Genomic DNA, 18,894 nt, shown 5'->3' with positions numbered 1-18,894 from the left:
TGACTATCTTTTCACCAAAACAATATTCAGTATTGGGAATTGAACCCAGGAACATGCTAGGCAACTCCTCTAACCACCAGCTGTATCCCCAGCCCTTTTTATTTTATTCTGAGACAAAGTCTCGCTAAATTGCCCAGGGCTGGCCTAGAATTTGTAAACTTTCTGTCTCAGCCTCCCTAGTAGCTAGATTACAGCATGTGCCACAGTGCCTGACTGAATATCTTCTTTAACAAAAATGTCTTTGAGATTATCTGGATTTAACTATGCTTCATTGCATTTAAGTATTACAATGATGGAAGTTTTATTATGTCAGTGATTAAGAAATTCTGAGACCTAAAGAAATAGGTTAAATTATTTTGCAAATTAGCTATTGCTTTTTTCAATTAGATTTTTGGATATTTTTTTTAAGTATGAGGGACTTTTGTATAGAACTTTTATATAAAAGTTTAGATAAATAAGACCTTTTTTTTTTTTTTTTTTTTTTTTAGTGCTGGGCATCCAAACCAGGGCCTCATGAACGCTCAGCAAGAACTCAGCCACTGAGGTACATCCCCAGCCCACAAACTGTATTCTTTTTTTTTTTTTTTTATATCAGGGATTAAACCCAGGGATGTTTAACCACTGAGCCACATCCCTGACCCTTTATATTTTTTATTTTGAGACAGGGTCTCACCAAGTTTCTTAGGGCTTTATTAAGTTGATGAGACTGGCTTTGAACTTGCAGTCTTTCTGCCTCAGCCTCGAATGCTGTTGATTTACAGGTGTGTACTACAAAACCTGGCCGTGAACTATATTCTTAATGCTACATTGAAAAATTCACTTTTGATATCAGTTTTCTTTTTCTTTTCTCTTTTTTTTTTTTTCTTTCAGTGCTGGGGTTCAAACCCAGGGCCTTATACATGCTGTCTACCTCTGAGCTATATTTCCAGCTCTGTAATATTAGTTTTATAAAGATAGTAATGCCATAAAATTAAAGGAAAAGGAATATTATTTTCTTTAAAGTGATAATCTTTGTATTAACACTGAGGTATGGCATTTTTTTTATTCTGTTTGAACTATTAAATAATATATCCATTTCATGTTGTATTAAGAGTTTGGTTTTTTCCCTGCACTGTGGTGCACACCTATAATCCCAGTGACTTGGGAGGCTAAGGCAGGAGGATTATAAATTTGAGACCAGCCTCAGCTATTTAGTGAGGCCCTAAACAACTTAGTGAGACAGTGTCTCAAATTTAAAAAAAAAAAAAAAAAAAAAAAAAAAATAGAAAGGACTGGGAATGTAGCTGAGTGGTTAAGTACCTTTGGTTTCAATCTCTAGTATCCACCCCCCCACCCCCACCCCGCCAAAGTTTTGTTTTTCCTGTACTGTGCTCTTTTCTGGAGTGCTCTTTTCTATCACACTCTTTCAGACTCCACTACATGTTCAGTTTTGCCTATTTTTCAAGGGTTTGATCACATATCATTTCAATCAGTAAGTCTCCTTCGCACTCCCTCTAAAGTCTATGTAACTTTTTTTTTTGCGGGGGCGGGGCTGGAGATTAAATGGGGGCTTAACCACTGAGCCACATCCCCATACCTTTTTATTTTATATGTGTATGTATATTTAAAAACATTTCAAAAAATTTTAGTTGTAGAAGGACACAATACCTTTATTTTTATGTGGTGCTGAAGATCAAACCCAGTGCCTCCATGAGCTAGGCAAGTGCTCTACCACTGAGCTACAACCCTAGCCCCCTTATTTTATATTTTGAGTCAGGGTCTTGCTAAGTTGCTTAGGGCCTTGATAAATTGCTGAGGCTGACCTCTAACTTGGTGATCCTCCTTCCTCAGCCTCCCTAGTTGCTGGGGTTACAGGCATGCACCACTGCACCTGGTGTTATCAGAATTCTTGATGCTTTACCTTTGCTCTGTTGTAATGTACATGACAAGTAGTCTCTACTAGACCATAAGCTCTTTATAGGCACATGTGTATCTGACTTAGTTTTAAAATTCCTAGAGTAATACCCTGCATTCAGGAGTGGTAAATATTTGTTAAGTGCATAGAAAAGAGCCTAGTAGCTAGGGTTAGTGTGGTTGTTATAGTAAATGTCTGATATATGTATGGCAATTTGATGTTGAGTAGTTTTCAGAAATTGAAGTACAGGTAGAAATTTCACCAATGTCAGGGAAATAACATGTTCATAGTTAGCTAATTAACCAAGTATTTCTTTTTTTTAAGATTTTTTTTTTAATATTTATTTTTCACTTTTCAGTGGACACCTTTATTTTATTTTATGTGGTGCTGAGGATCGAACCCAGTGCCTGGTGCTCACGCATTACCGCTTGAGCCACATCCCCAGCCCCCAAGTATTTCTTTAAAAAATATTTTTGTCACTTCACTGAGATTTTGGGGAGGAAGAGAAAGTAAACATGGGATTGGATCATCTCAGAGACCACATAGATAATATTAGAATGCAAGAATGTTTTAGCTTTACATATGTAGGAAATTTTGGAGTAGTTTCAGTGCTGGGAAAAATTTATAAATTTGGAATGGCTTGTTGATAGGATTATGATAGAATTTGAGGATTCTTTTGAAAGAATAGTAATGCCTAGTAGTTTTACATTAAAACCCACATCCTTAGGTAGATTAGTCAGGAGCAAAAGAAGAAGAAAAAGTCAAGATTACAAAATTATTTTGTTTTTTCTACCCCATTTACAATGTCTACTTGAGGAATAAAATTTGGATCTTTTGTATTTTGGTTTGTTTTTGTTTTTGCTTTATCATACACAAACTGTATGAAATCAGGAGATATAAATATAAATATATATGTGTGTGTGTATAGTATGTGTATGTGTGTATAGTATGTGTATATATGTTTTGGGGGTGGGGATTGAACTCAGGGGCACTCAACCACTGAGCCCCAGCCCTATTGTTTTATTTAGAGAGTGGAGTCTGAAAGAGTCTCATTGAGTTGCTTAGCTCCTTGCTGTTGCTGAGGCTGGCTTTGAACTCTCCATCCTCCTGTCTCAGCCTCCTGAGCTGCTGGGATTACAGGCATGTGCCACTGGCTAAGATCAGGATATATTAAGGTTACATTTTTTTCCTGCAAAATTTTGAGTCCGATGATGATGATGATGATGATGATGATGGCAGTGATAGTTTTCTTTTTATATGAGATTTCACAGTGTTGCACAGGTTGGTCTTGATCTTCTGGGCTCAAATAATCCTGCCTCAGCTTCCTGACTATAGGCATACTCCACAATCCATGGTTTGACTTTTAGATTTGTTATGAGGGTCACCTTTAGTTATAGCTTGCTCCTTCTTCTGTGCTTTTTATTATTTATTTATTTATTTAAAAAAAATATTTATTTACTTTTTAGGTGTAGATGGACACAACACAATGCCTTTATTTTTAAGTGGTGCTGAGGATTGAACCTGGGTCCCGCCCGTGCTAGGCAAGCGCTCTACCACTGAGCCACAATCCCAGCCCCTGTGCTTTTTATTTTTTAAATTATTTTATTAGTTCTTTTTACATAGGCATGACAGTAGAAAGTATCTTGGTATGTTACACATACATGGAGTATCACTTATTCTAATTAGGATCCTATTCTTGTGGATGCACATGATGTAGAGTAATCTGGTCATTTATTCAAATACAAGGTTAAGAAAGTTATGCTGATTAATACTACTGTCCTTCCTATTCCTTCTCCCTTCCCTTCCCTTTGTCTAATCCAGTTCTCCTTATTTTTGTTTAACTGTCACTCTTGTTGACATTTTTGTTGTCATACACAGTTCAGATTTGAATAGGCAGTTCATTTCCCTTGGCAATAGCATATAGATTTTTTTATAAAATCATATAATTTTAAAAAATTATATAATTTTTTTTAATTGATTTTATTTCAGTTTTTAAATACACAACAGTGGAATGCATTACAATTCTTATTACACATATAAAGCACAATTTTTGTATCTCTGTACATAAAGTATGTTCACCCCAATTTATGCCTTTATACATGTATTTTGTTTTTATGCATTACAATTCTTTTTTTTTCTATTTATTTTATTTTTTTTTATTGGTTGTTCACAACATTACAAAGCTCTTGACATATCATATTTCATACATTAGATTGATGTGGGTTATGAACTCCCAATTTTTACCCCAAATGCAGATTGCAGAATCACATCGGTTACACATCCACAATTTTACATAATGCCCTAATAGTAATTGTTCTATTCTGCTACCTTTCCTATCCCCTACTATCCCCCCTCCCCTCCCCTCCCAACTTCTCTCTCTACCCCATCTACTGTAATTCATTTCTCTCTTTGTTTATTTTCCCATTCCCCTCACAACCTCTTATATGTAATTTTGTTTAGCAATGAGGGTCTCCCTTCATTTCCATGCAATTTCCCTTTTCTCTCCCTTTCCCTCCCATCTCAAGTCTCTAAAATTATATAATTTAAAAAATATTTTTAGTTGTAGATAGACACAATACCTTTATTTTGTTTATTTAGTTTTTTATGTTGTGCTGGGGTGCCGCAGTCTGGCTGGGCACAAATAACCGGGAGGTCACGAGCCACTTGTAGATTCAAGCAGGAACGAACTTCATTCCCTAACCCACTCCAACTCCGTGAGAACTCAAAAGTAGAGGGCACCCGAGGCAGCAGGAGCCGCCCCTTCTGGCAAAATGCCAGGCACCATCCTGACCTGGCCGTGGCTCTCAACACTGGGGATTGAACCCAGTGCCTCACGCATGCTGGGCAAGCACTCTACCTCTGAGCCACACAATCCCAGTCCTAGATTATATAATTTTGAAAATGCATGTTTTAAGTAATAACTTTGCACTACTTTTTATTGAGTTCTTTTAATTCATTTTTGAATCACAGTAACTCTTACATTATTTGGAAATATTTGGAATAGAACCAAAACTTGTGCTGTCTAGGAGTTATGATCTAAAACAGGTACAGTGCAAATGTACCAGACAAAGGAGTGTACACCCTGGAGGAGGGGGAAGCAAAAGTGACTTTTTGTATTCACACAAGCCATTTAAAAAAAAATTTATAGTTGTAGATAGACAACATGCCTTTATTTGTTAGTTTTTTTAATGTGGTACTATGGATAGAACCCAGTGCCTCACACATGCTAGCTAAGTACTCTGCCACTGAGCTACAGCCCCAGCCCTTCACATAAGCCATTTAATGCATGAGGAAGAAGTTATTTTAAAATCTTTGTCTTTTTTGTTTTAAATAATATATTCTGGAAGTACAATATAGGATTATATAAAAAAATTGAAAGTACCAGTACCACTTCCTAGATGTAATCTGCTATTTGTTGCGTGTTCTTCCAGATTTTTTTCCTCTGTGTATATACTGTTCTGTATTATGGGTCATAATATATTGGTATTCTTTTGTCTACTACTGTTTCAAGTTTGTTTAAAGCTACCTCTTTGATTAACAGTTACTTAGTATCCCACTGTATGAAAATATAATTTGTTTAATCAATTTCTGGCCACTATATTTCTTTGGTCAAAAAAAAATTGGGGGGCTGGGGATGTGGCTCAAGTGGTAGCGCGCTCGCCTGGCATGCGTGTGGCCCGGGTTCGATCCTCAGCACCACATACAAACAAAGACGTAGTGTCCACCGAACACTGAAAAAAAATAAATATTAAAATTCTCTCTCAAAAAAAAAGTCTAAAAAGAAAAAAAATTGGGTAAACAATGATTACTTTTTGATCAAATATGTTTATTTACATACACATATATTTTGTGTACCTGTGTGAGCTTAAACTTTTTGACAATATATGAAAAACTGTGATCCTGCTTGGCCTTTTATCAATCCTATTGAAGTTGAACATTTCTATAATGGGGAGTTATATTTCTTTCCTAAATTTCCTGCTTTTGTTCTGTGGTTATTTTTTTTTTTTCAGATATTTTTCTTTTTTTGTGGTTGTTGTTGTAGTTGGACACAACACAAATATTTTATTTATTTTTATGTGGTGCTGAGGATTGAACCCAGGGCCTTGCACATGCTAGGCGAGTGCTCTACCGCTGACCCACAATCTCAGCCCTGTTCTGTGGTCATTTTTTTTTTTTTTTTGAGAGAAAATTATTTATTTATTTTAGTTTTCAGTGGACACAACATCTTTGTTTATATGTGGTGCTGAGGATGGAACTCCGGGCCTCAGGCATGCCAGGCGAGCATACTACCTGCTTGAGCCACATCCTCAGCCCCTTCTGTGGTCATTTTTAAATTTTGGTTATTGGCTTTTTTTTTTTTCCAGATTGAAGAGTTCTTTACATATTAAGATATTTACTCTTTTTATATGTGTGCATATCTCCTGCCTCCCAGCTATTCTTTTGTAGTGTTATACAGTTAGATAGCCAACACTAGCTAGGTTACCAGTGTTGCTGTGTGACCTTGGGCACATTATTTACTTCCTTACTTTGCTCGTTTGAAAATTGAGATAATGTAATTAGCATGAAGCTAGTAGCTAAAAAATGGTATTCATGTGCTCAAAAAATTGTTAGCAGGGCTGGGGTTGTGGTTCAGTGGAAGAGCACTTTACCTAGCATGTGTAAGGCACTCGGTTCACTCCTCAGCACCACACAAAAAAATAAAGTTTAGAAAATTGTTAGCAGTCTTCATTATTTGTCTTCTGGGTTTCACTGAATGGGTGAATTTAAGATATTCACTCATCTATCAAACTAGAAAAGCAAAGTGAGCAATGTTATTTATAATATACTACTGTTATAATGTTTTAAAGAGGAAAAATAATGTATGTGTATTTTCTTGTAATCATAGGATATACTGAAAGGATACACAGTAATGTTGCTTGCTATAGGAAGGAGAACTGAGAGAGAAGACAACTTTTTTTTTTCTTGTATTGGAAATTGAACCCAGAGGCACTTTACCACTGAGTCATATCCCCAGCCCTTTTTATTTTGTATTTTGAAACAGGGTCTTGATAAGTTGTTTAGGGCCTCTGTAAATTGCTGAGGCTGGCCTACAAACTTTCTATCCTCCTGTCTCACCCTCCTGAGTTGCCGGGATTACAGGCATGCACCACCATGCCCAGTTGGAAGTGTATCTAATTTGTCTTTATTTTTTTCTTGAGCTCACCTTTATTACAATACTCTTTAAATTACTATTGTTTTATTATTCCATTTCTGGTAGTGTTAGTCACTGGTTCATTACTCTACTTTTTTCAGACTTTGACAGTTCTGGGCTGTGTATTCTTTTGGATGAACTTTATAGTCATTCTGTGAAGTTCAAAAAGAAATCTTGTTGAGGTTTTTACTGAGAATACTGACTATTGATAGAGAATACTGAAATTGTAGGTTAAGCTTGGTAAACTTGATATCTTCGTGTCCTTTTTACCTTGTGTTCGAATAAATTTTTGTCCCTTGGTAAAATATCAAACTTTGTTTCAAATAAGCCCTATACATGTATTGTTTATTTCTCTTTTCAACAAATATGGTAGGGAATCAAGGGAATTTATATTCTAGTGGGGGAAGACAAAAATATAATCAAATACAGTTTACCATTTTAGATTATGACATAAAGGACCCAAAAGGGGGATGTAATAGTAACTGGTAGGAGTTTACCCTGTAGGGTGATGGGAAAGGTTCTTCTAGGAGACGACATTTGAACCATGGTCCTAAGTTTAAGGAGGAGCCAACCACACGAATGAGCCTGGGCCAGCATTCCAGGGGAGTGTAAAGGAGGACAAAGGCCTCAGGCTAGGAAGGGCTTGGCTGCTTGGTAGAGAAACTGAAAGGAACCACAAGTTGCCTAGCTTAGTGAGCAATTGGGAGAGTAAACAGACCAAATTAAGTTGGGCCTTGCAGGTCACCGAAAGTTGCTTGGATTTTATTGAAGTGCGCAAGAAGCCCTTGGGGAGTCTTATGCAGAAGAGTGATATGTTCTGATTTATGGTTTAAAAAGAATACTGGAAGTCCATCAACAATATATGTGTGTGTGTGTGTGTGTGTGTGTGTATTGTATATATTATAAAGTGTATATATGTTATAAAGAATACTGGGCTTTTTTTGAGTTGAGAGTATTGAAGTATAAATCTAGTTAGTTTTTTTTTTTGTTTGTTTTGTTCTGTTTCTGTTTTTGCAGCTAGATGTAAGGATGGCAGAAGTTGTGGTGAAGTTAGGAGGCTTAGGGTCTGTGTGGAAAGAAGAGGGAATGGGACTTGCTGTTGGAGTGTTATTGTGAGCCAAGCACTGTTAGCTGCTACCCTCACAGGTATCTGTGACATGTTTTGTCTGCTCCCCATAGAATCAAATCTTCTAAAGCCAAATGTATTTTTCCTACTTTATTTTGGTATATACCTTAGAAATGAAGCCTGTCCATTAGTCTTGTTTTGTTTAGTAGCCTTTAGAAGTCTTTATTAGTGGGTAAAAGGTGAGGCAAATAACATAATCTTTTAAGATCCTGTCTCTAGCAGGGTGCTGTGGTGTAGGCCTATAATCCCAGTTACTCAGGCTAAGACAGGAGGATCACAAGGTTGAGACCATATTAAAAAGCTTAAAAAAGGGTTGGAGTTGTGGCTCAGTGGTAGAGCACTTGCCCAGCATGTGTTCTCAACACCACATATAAATAAATGAATAAAGATCCATCAACATCTAAAAAATATTTAAAAAATAAAAGCTTTAAAAAAGGGTGGGTAGGAATGTAGCTCAGTGGTAGAACACTTGCTTAGCATACATATGAGGCAATTCCTAGCATCATCCCCCCCACCAAAAAAAAAAAAAAAAAAGAAAAAAAGGGTGTCTGTTTCTGAATTTCATACAAAAAATTAGCTTGGAGAATTTAGCCTTTCTCTGTAGCCTTAGAATAATGGAATCAGACTTTTAGGTGAGTTTATACACACAATCTTAGTATGTTCCCTTGTATAGAACAAAAGTTCAATACATGGTAACCAGAATTTTCCTTAGATACTGTATCTGTTGACTCAGGCCCAGCATCTAAAATTAAATATTTTTTCTGATCTCAATACACTGTTCTTTTTTGTGTTAGTTCAGGAGAGGTTTGGCAAGTGGTCTTTCATTTGGCTTTGAAATGCATTTGTTTTTGTAGTTGAAGGAAGGAGTGTTTTCCATATCTACTGTTTCAAGTCAGCTTATTCAATATAGTGCACCTATACCACAGTTCTCAGTTGAGTGGTTATGTAGCACTACTGTCTTGGGAAAGTTTTCCTTTCTCATTTTATGTAGGGAGGAAAGCAACATGCTTTTTTTTTTTTTTTAATTCAAGACATGATAATTTTGGATAAGGCACATACTCATAGATGGATCAAATAATTATGTCCTTATTAAAGTTTTTCTTTCAGTATCATAGTTTGTTATGGCTAGGGTATTTAACTTAAAAAGATTTTTTTTTTTTCTGCTGGGTACAGTGACTCATGCCCATAATCCCAGCAACTCAGGAGGCTGAAGCTGGAGAATTGCAAGTTTGAGGCCAGCCTCAGCAATGTAGCAATGCCCTGTCTCAAAATAAAAAATAAAAAGAGCTGGGGATATAGCTTGGTGGTAATATGTTATACAGAATACTGGGCTTTTTTTGAGTTGAGAGTATTGAAGTAGGAAATCTAGTTAGTTTTTTGTTGTTGTTGTTTTATTTTGTTCTGTTTCTGTTTTTGCAGCTAGATGTAGGATGGCAGAAGTTGTGATAGAGAAGTTCACCTGGGTTCAATGCCCTGTAAACCACCTCCATCGTGCCCCCCAATTTTTTTTTTTTTTTTTTTTTTTTGTTAGCTCCTGTTTATCTGCCTGACTTCTAAGAAAGATGTCATAAGAGGCTACAAATAAAATACCTTGGCCTTCCCTCGGGACATCCCCCTCATCACCCAGCCAATGAGAAGAATGCTTTGCTTTACTTTATAGGAGAAAATTTATTCCCAGTTAGCACCACTGTGATCTTGTACAAATTACAGAATTCTTTGGGTGATTTCTAGTTTCTCCTCTTCTGGAAGCTGAAAGACTCAAGAGGTTGACTTTCAGAGTGGTATTGTAGTTCAGTGGTAGAGCTCTACCTCTCATGTGTGAGGCACCGGATTTGATCCTTAGCACCACATAACCACATAAAAATAAATAAATAAAATAAAGGTGTTGTGTCCATCTACAACTTAAAAAAAAAAAAAGTTTCTTGAATTCATCCCCAGAAGGGTTTCAGCTGGTTGGGATACCTAGATAATTGGTTCTTCTCAGCTTTTCCCTGTATAATATGCTCATGGAGTTGGGCTGCTAGATCTGGGCTGCTTTGTGGGAATTAGTGAAACCTAATTTGCTTCAGTTTAGTAAAAATTTTACCATCCACAGTGTCATTCCCCTTTCCTGTACTTTATGTACAGGTTTTATTTACTTGGTCAGTTAAAATTGAATTGCATATTTTATAGGCTCCTTTTTCTCCTTTGGTGAAATGTGGGCTTCACCTCTATTGTGACCCTTGGTGGATTCATCTTTGCTCATCTGCAGTCTTGCCACAGTGAAGTATATTTTTAGCTTTTTTTCCGAGATAGCTTAGGCCACCTTGAAAGCTTATCCAAGTACATTTTGGTTATGCAAAGATTGTAGGCCAAAAGCCAGGAGTTCCTGGTGAGAGGAGGATTAGCTTTTTATTTTTGGAAGATTGTGTTTGAAATTTTGTTATTGCAAGCTATGTTTCCTGTTGAGTAGATGTGTGTGTTTGTTTAATGTGGGAAGATTCAAGCAGTAATTTAAATAGACCAATTTCATTTTGCCATATTTTATGTCTGTTTGCAAGACAGAGGTTAGTTCTGGGATTATCTGTAGAATTCAGATATAATGTACTCTTGTCACAGCAATGACACCTCATTTTTTATTCCCATCCTAAAACATGATTATGTATGTTGGTGTTTATGGTATGAGGCAGTTGTTCATAAAACCTTGACCTGGTTTCTCAGACAAGTCACAGAAGTTTTACATTTCATTTGTCAAGCATGTAACCCTAAGTTAATGAGTTTTGATGCCAAGGACTGAATTTATAATTTGACACTGCCACTTAAGGCAGTTCCCTTCCCCATTTAGTTCTAAGTTTAAATTGGGTTATTTTATTTCAGTTGGTTTCAAACTGTAAAGTGTTCTGTAGAAGTATCTTGGTGACCCAGGACTGGAATTTTAGGGGTGGAGGAAAGGACAGGGAGCTACAGGAAGGGGAGCCTGAAAAGATTCTCAGTGAATCGGTATATTTCTCCTTTGTATTTTTTATACTTTCGGCTTCTTTGTAAGATTTCTGAGAAGAGTGCTACTTAGAAAACAAAAGGATCTGAACACTTGCTGTGTTTTAGGGATAGGTTTTGAGGAAGCAGGCTATAGTGGTCTCCTGACTGCAGTTCATATGAGGACAGGAAGGACCTGCTGTGACCCATAAATTTTTATGCCAGTAGGGGCAAATCTGATTTTGTTATTGTATAGTTGTCTCCTGGGTTGGACCGATAGAATATTTATTTATTTATCTATCTATCTATTTATTTATTTAGTGTGGTGCTGGGGATTGAACCCAGGGCCTTATGCATGCTACAGCACTCTACCAACTGAGCTATACCCTCAGCCCCCTGATAGAACTTTTAAGTAAGCTTGACTTTATTTTATTTTTGAGATATTAAGTTAAACTTGACAAAACTTAGGACATGAACAAAGGTTTTAACAAAGTGAAAAATGGACAAATCACCTCATATTTGAGTGTCATTGAGGGCAGGTGTTGAGTCTAGACTCACTATTGCTGAAAATTAGAACCTCCCTAAATTCATAACACATGGATTCCCAATATATATATATATATATATATATATATATATATATATATATATGCCATTGTTAATAAAAAATTAGATGACCCTGGTCTAAGATCTTTTCTTTTGCCTCTTCATTCCATTTATAGCTTTATGTACTTGGGATGTCTTGAGTTGCATTTTTCAGAATTACTTTGGAAAACTTGTACAAAATATGCATGAACAATCATATAATGAAATAATCTGTAGTAACAGGAAAAACCAAGTATTTACGTCATGAGATAATTGCCAAGATATATTAAGTAATAAAAGAAAGATTATGGAACAGTATATATCTACTATATCTACTATGCTACGATTTATGTAAGAGAAAAATGTGTGTGCATGTACATGCTCCTGCATATGTAGAATGTTTCTAAAGGATACTCTGGAAACTAATTTTGGTTACTTCCTGGGAGGACAGTATTAGTTAAAGGACAAGAGGTAAGGCAGTGTTTTACTTTGTTTTTTTTTTCTAATACATTTAAAAAGTCTTAAGTCATGCAATGTAATATTTATTTCCAAAAAATTATAAAAAAAAATACCCTCTTTCCCCAATACAACAGCAAATCCCAAAAGAAAAGCCAAATAAATGTTGGCTTTCCACCACTCACCTGAAGGAGGTGTGCAGGTATATACATGAGGGGAAACACCCAGGTGGTATTAATGTATGGTCCCACCTAACACCTCAGTTCCTCAATGTGATTCACTACTTGCTGAGAAAGCTGCAAAGCATTGCAGAGAACACTACCTTCTTCCCCACCCCCCTTTTTTTTTGCCACTGACAACTGATATTGGAGGAATTACTGAATCTTTCTGGTCTTTAGATATCTCATCTGTAAAATCAGTGTTGTATGGGTAATTGCAAAACCTCCTGACCCTCACATTTGCTGACTTCATGCCTTGGACCTTGAAGGAAGTAAGTGGGAGATAGGCCAAAGGAATTGATAGTCAGTCTTCTCACATTCTTTAACAGGAAAATGAAATAAATAGTAAGGATGATATATTTAATTATGATAGTCATTATCACATTGTATAAGATAAAATTTTAAATAAAAGTTCTTCAAGTTTTGTTTTCATCTTAGATTCAATGTCATTTATCTAGAAAACTTTTATTTTTGTGGTTTTAAGAATTGAATCCAGGACTGGGGCTTTGGCTCAGTGGTAGACCGCTTGCCTAGCATGCGTGGGGCACTGGATTTGATCCTCAGCACCACATAAGAATAAACAAATAAAATAAAGACATTCTGTCCATCTACAACTACAAAAAAAAAAAAAAAAAAAAGAATTCAGCGTCTTCTGTGTGTTAGGAAAGCATTCTAACCACTGAGCTACACTCCCAGTCCTTTTTACTTTTTGAGACAAGGTCTTGCTAATGTGCCCAGGCTGTCCTTGAACTTGTGATCCTCCTACCTCAGCTTCCCAGGTTGCTGGGATTACAAGCATATGCCACTGTAATTTTATTTTTAATGCATTTTATTTTAAAAACCTAACTGGGTAAATACTTGATTAAAATGAGGCAGTTGATCAGGTTGGCTTGCTGAATTTTTTTCCCCTGAATTTGCTCTCTTTCCAAATTCTTTGAAATGGTGGAAACAAAATTAAAAGTTTATTAAGGATCACAAAATATTAAATAGGTAGACATTACATATAATTTTCATTCTCATTATATATAATTTTTTTTTTTTTGCAGCGGGGGAGGTACCTGGGATTGAATTCAGGGGCACTTGGCCACTGAGCCACATCCCCAGCCCTATTTTGAATTTTATTTAGGGGCAGGGTCTCACTGAGTTGCTTAGTGCCTCGCTTTTGCTGAGGCTGGTTTTTTGAACTTGTGATCCTCCTGCCTCAGCCTCCTGAGCCACTGGGATTACAGGCATGTGCCGCCATGCCTGGTTATATAGATAATTCTTATCCTAATATATATGAATGCATGTATTTGCATATAAAATTTGACATGTAATCAATAGTATTTATACATATATTCCACACACGTTTTTCTACCACATATAATATTCTATCTTAATTATATGCACACATTTTATTTGCCATCATAGAACATAACCATATAAATCATTTTAGGGTAGAAGTACTCAATAGTATAAAGATATTTTTCTCCATGTAGTCAGACAATGAATTCAGTATTTTCATTCAGTATTTTATGGGACCTGACAGTGTGACCCTGATACTTGTGTGAAAGAGTAAATGTACTAGTTGTGAAAGGTGGTTCATGCTTTGAAAGTAGAAGCAACAACAACGCATAGTGAGGGGAAATTTGCCAATCTAGATATAAAAACCTCATAATGCTCTTGTAATTTTAAAAGTATGACATGGCATAGGAAAAGGCAAATCAAATTCATGAGTCTGAAATTGTGGATGAGTGGGAATATCCTTCTTCATAATAAAGATGATTTTTGTTATTTATTATTTCAGTCCTATAAAAATGTGCAGAGACTTGTGTAACAAATGTTCACCTACCTACTAACTATATTCAAGAAAATTTAATATTGTTATATTCCCATCATTTTTTTATTTTAAGAAAGTGTTGTAGGTGGAGGACAGGACATCTACAACTGTCCCCTTCCCTCCATTGTTCTCTGTCCTTTTTTTTTTTTTAATTAAATTTTTTTTTTTTTTTTTTGGTTTTCAATGGACCTTTATTTTATTTATTTATATGAGGTGCTGAGAATTTAACCCAGTATCTCACACATGCTGGGCAAGGGCTCTGCCAGTGAGTCACAACCCCAGCCCCTCTCCTTTCTTCTTTCGATGTAACTATTATCCTGAAGTGGATGTATATGATACACATATTTATGCTTTTATTGTATGTATATTGAAAGTCATAGTAATATTTTTCCTGTATTTCTAACATGTTACTATTTGGTAAATTCCTACCTTTTTTTTTTTTTGAAGTTTATCTATTTTGAAGCAGGTAACTTTATGCATTGTAACTGCTATATAATACTGCTATATAATATCAGAAGTATAAGAGAAGGCATAATATTTTAATAATTTGGGAAACAGTCTTTAAAAAGATGAAACAAGAATTCCAGAACAAATGTTTATAGCCTAAAGATGGAAAAAGGATTAATGTTCAGAGAGAGAGAGAATGCCAGTTTCTAGAAAACCTGCAAAATCCCATCTTTTCTAGGACAGTTTCATTCTCATCTTTTGAACTTAAGTGCAAAGGTTGCCTTATAATATAATTTAATAATCAACCTGGGGACAATTTTGAGAGTGAAATGGAGAATAACTGCACTGGAACAAGAGGTGTAGATTAGGACTGTTTGAGGAAACCAGAGCACATCAGAGCTGAGATTGGACTTCTATGCTCACCCTACCCCCTCATCCCTTCCTCCGTTTTGCCCTTCTGTCCGCCTATTGCCTTGTTTTATTTATAACATTTTATCCTATTATTTTATGATTATTTGTTTATTGCCTATGTCTCCTCACAATAAGATAGCATATCTTGGCCAGTTATGGCTGGGATTGTGGCTCAGTGGTAGAGCGCTTGCCTAGCATGCGTGAAGCACTGGGTTTGATCCCTGGTACCACATAAAATAAATAAATAAAGGTATTGTGTTCACACACACACATATGTATGATGTATGTTTATGCCAGTTTAGAACAGTGGTACATAGTAGTATATGCCTCAGTAAATGTGTGTACATAAATGACATTTTTGTCTTTAATGTTACAATTCTGTGAAGATATGACAGATGTGAAAAATTAAATGATAATGCTGTACATAGCATGTTTTTTATATTTTTAGTTATAAATGGACACAATACCTTTATTTGTTTAATTTTGTGTGATCCTGAGGATTTAACCCAATGCCTTATACGTGCTACGCAAGTGCTCTACCACTGAGCTACAACCCCAGCCCCAGCATGCTTTTTAAAAAAAAAAAAAAAATCAAAATGTTCTCATTTATATGGCCTTTGCCTATTGGCTAAATGTTTTTTATTTTTTGTTTTTGAGAGATAGGGTCTCACTATGATGCCCAGATTGACCTCCAACTCCTGGGTGCAAGTATTCTACCTGCTTCATTCTTTTGAGTAATTGAGGCCACAGATGTGAGCCACCATACCCTGCTTAAATTTTTGTTTGAAAGCGTAATTTTCTTAAGCTTATATTTTGTATATATATTTAAGACAATTCCTAGAAAAGCATATTTTCAAGTAATGTGGTATAAATTGCCATTATTATTTTTTTTAAAAAATCTTTATTTATTTATTTTTATGTGGTGTTGAGGATCGAACCCAATGCCTCACATATGCAAGGCAGGTAGGTGCTCTACCATTGAGCCACAGCCCTAGCCCATAAATTGCCATTATTCAGAGAGCAAATTTGTACCAATTTATATATGAACTAGGAAAGTGAAAAAAAAATGCCTATTTTCTAAAACTTTCTTCAACACTTGGCATTATTATACATTTTTAAATATACATTATTATATACATACATTAATGTACATTATTAATGTACATTATTGTACTTTTTTATATATTGCTAAGTTTTTGGGAAAAGTGATTTTTTTTTGCTTTTTTATGATTATTTATGGTTACTTAACAGCATTATTTCCTTTGCTAATCCAGTGTTCCTACAACTTTGTTATTTTTTTAGTGATTTGTAAAAAAAAATATATATATATATATATATATATATATATATATATAGGTTGTAATGAAATTTTGCCATTTGTAAGATATATCAGTATCTATATCTATGTCTGTATCTATTCCCCCCCCCTTCAGAGCTTTTCCATTGCAGTTATTTTCTGGTTTGTAGTTTGCTTTCTTAAAATGTTTCTATTTTTTACCCCACTTTTTAAAAATTGGTACATTATAGTTGTACATAATGATAGAATTTGTTGTTACATATATTTTTTTAAATTTCTTTTTTTAGTTGCAGTTGGACACAATACCTTTATTTTATCTGTTTTTATGTTGTGCTGAGGATTGAACCCAACACTTCGCATGTGCTAGGCGAGCACTCTATTGCCGAGCCACAACCCCAGCCCTGTTACCTATTCTTTTTTTTTTTTTTTTAATATTTTTTAGTTGTAGTTGGACTCAATACCTTTATTTATCATTATATGGTGCTGAGGATTGAACTCAGGGCCTCACACATGCTAGGCAAGCACTCTACCATTGAGCCACAACCCCAGCCCCCTGTTAGCTATTCTTTTTTTTTTTTCAACATTTATTTTTTAGTTGTAGTTGGGCACCTTTATTTATTTGTTTTTATGTTGTGCTGAGGATTGAACCCAACACCTCGCATGTGCTAGGCGAGCATTTTACCGCCGAGCCACAACCCCAGCCCCACAACCCCAGCCCCCTGTTCCCTATTCTTAGGTGCACAAAATATAATTTGGATGTTACCACTCTCCAGCACTTCCCCCCTCCTTCCCTGCTTTCCACCCCTTCATCCCTTTCCTTTATTGATCTCCCTTTGATTTTCTAGAGATCCCTGCCCCACTACCATGCTTTTCCTTTTTTTTTTAATATTTATTTTTTAGTTGTAGTTGGGCACAATACCTTCATTTATTTATTTTTAGGTGGCGAGAAGGATCGAACCCAGGGCCTTACACGTGCTAGGCGAATGCTCTACTGCTGAGCCACAACCTCAGCCCCCATGCTTTTCCTTTTTCCTGTCTAGCTTCCATATTCAAAAGAACGTAGGATCCTTGACCTGAATATGGCTTATTTCACCTAATATAATGGTCTCTAATTCCATCCATCTTCCAACAATGACATAGTTTCATTTTCCTTTATGGTTGAATAAAACTCCATTGTGTATATATACCACATTTTGTTTATCCATTCATCCACTGATAGTCATCTATCTTGGTTCCATAGTTGGGCTGTTGTGAATTGAGCTGCTGTAAACATGGGTATGCATGTGTCACTATAGTTTGATGTAAGTTGAAGCTTTCAATTTTACCATTCATGTGTGGGGGATTGTGGTTAGGATCTTTCTTAGGTTGAAAGTATTGTACATTACCTGGTCTTTTAAAAGAATTTAGATCAGAAATTACTTTGAGGATTTTAGTGTCCTTAATTTCTTTTCTGTATCATAAGCGTCGAGGAGTAAATTATTTAGGATTATGAAGTTCCTTTGCTTATATGAGTTATATATGCTGTTTATCAAATAGGACTAAAGTGAAAAATTAAAGATATTTATTTAAAAACTATATAGGGCTGAGGGCGTAGCTCAGTGGTACTTACCATTTTCGATCCTTATCACCAGTGTATATTGAGCACTACCCATTACATGACATCTTTATGTTGAACAACTAGTTAAAAAAAATTGTTAAGAAGAGTGGTAGTGTTTTACATTTTTACTTTAGAAGATAGCTTGATTCTCCCATCTATTTCTACATTCAATATCTTGTAATATGTTGTTTTGATTAAACTTTATAAAGAAAACCTAACCCCATAGATATACAGTTGAAAAATGGAGGGGTATTTTAACAACTCTTTTTATATAATTGAGGATGTTCTTTGATTTCCCATCAAAACCAATCAAGTGGTAATTTTTTAAAGGTTGATTATCGTATAGAATCTGAAACCATATTAGTAGTTTATTATGTGTGTGTGTGTATATATATGTATATGTATATGTTGTAGATGGACACAATATCTTTACTTATTTTTATGTGGTGCTGGATCAGACCTGCTAGGCAAGTTCTCTGTCACTGAGCTACAAATCCAGCCCAATGATTTACATTTTTAAAATGTACTGTATGAAAATTTATTGGTTAGCTTCATGTTTTAGATAAATCATTCATGTAAAATGTTGTAACAATCTGTATTAGTCACTTGGAGAATAAAATGTGAATTATGCAGATATTTCAAATATTGACACGTTTTGTTATATAAAAACCTCACACTTCTTAATTTCACCACTAGTCAGTCTCATAGGAAAAATCTTTAAATGTTCAGATGCTGTCAAGCTCATAGTGACAATACAAGGTATTCCAAAATTCTTTCTTTTCTCTTTAAAAAAAAAAAAAGAATTTTTTTAATATTTATTTTTCAGTTTTTGGTGGACACAACATCTTTATTTTATTTTTTATGTGGTGCTGAGGATCGAACCCAGCGCCCTGTGCAT

The 18,894-nt window shown here is 35.4% G+C and overlaps 1 protein-coding gene across 30 annotated transcripts in view; it reads left to right on the top strand.

Annotated features, from left to right (window-relative positions):
• NCOR1 (nuclear receptor corepressor 1) overlaps window positions 1–18,894 on the top strand; it is a gene marked incomplete at its 3' end in the record, with an annotated part of 155,741 nt that overhangs the window by 4,627 nt on the left and 132,220 nt on the right. The window contains exon 2 of one of the 30 annotated variants that reach the window (XM_081270120.1): window positions 489–544. The exons of the other annotated variants lie outside the window; for them this stretch is intronic. The remainder of the gene's footprint in view (window positions 1–488; window positions 545–18,894) is intronic. 30 annotated transcript variants of the gene reach the window in all.

Source organism: Spermophilus citellus, assembly GCF_964194105.1.
Source record: "Spermophilus citellus genome assembly, chromosome: 17".
NCBI lineage: Eukaryota > Metazoa > Chordata > Mammalia > Rodentia > Sciuridae > Spermophilus > Spermophilus citellus.
This window is presented reverse-complemented; position numbering and strand designations above follow the sequence as displayed.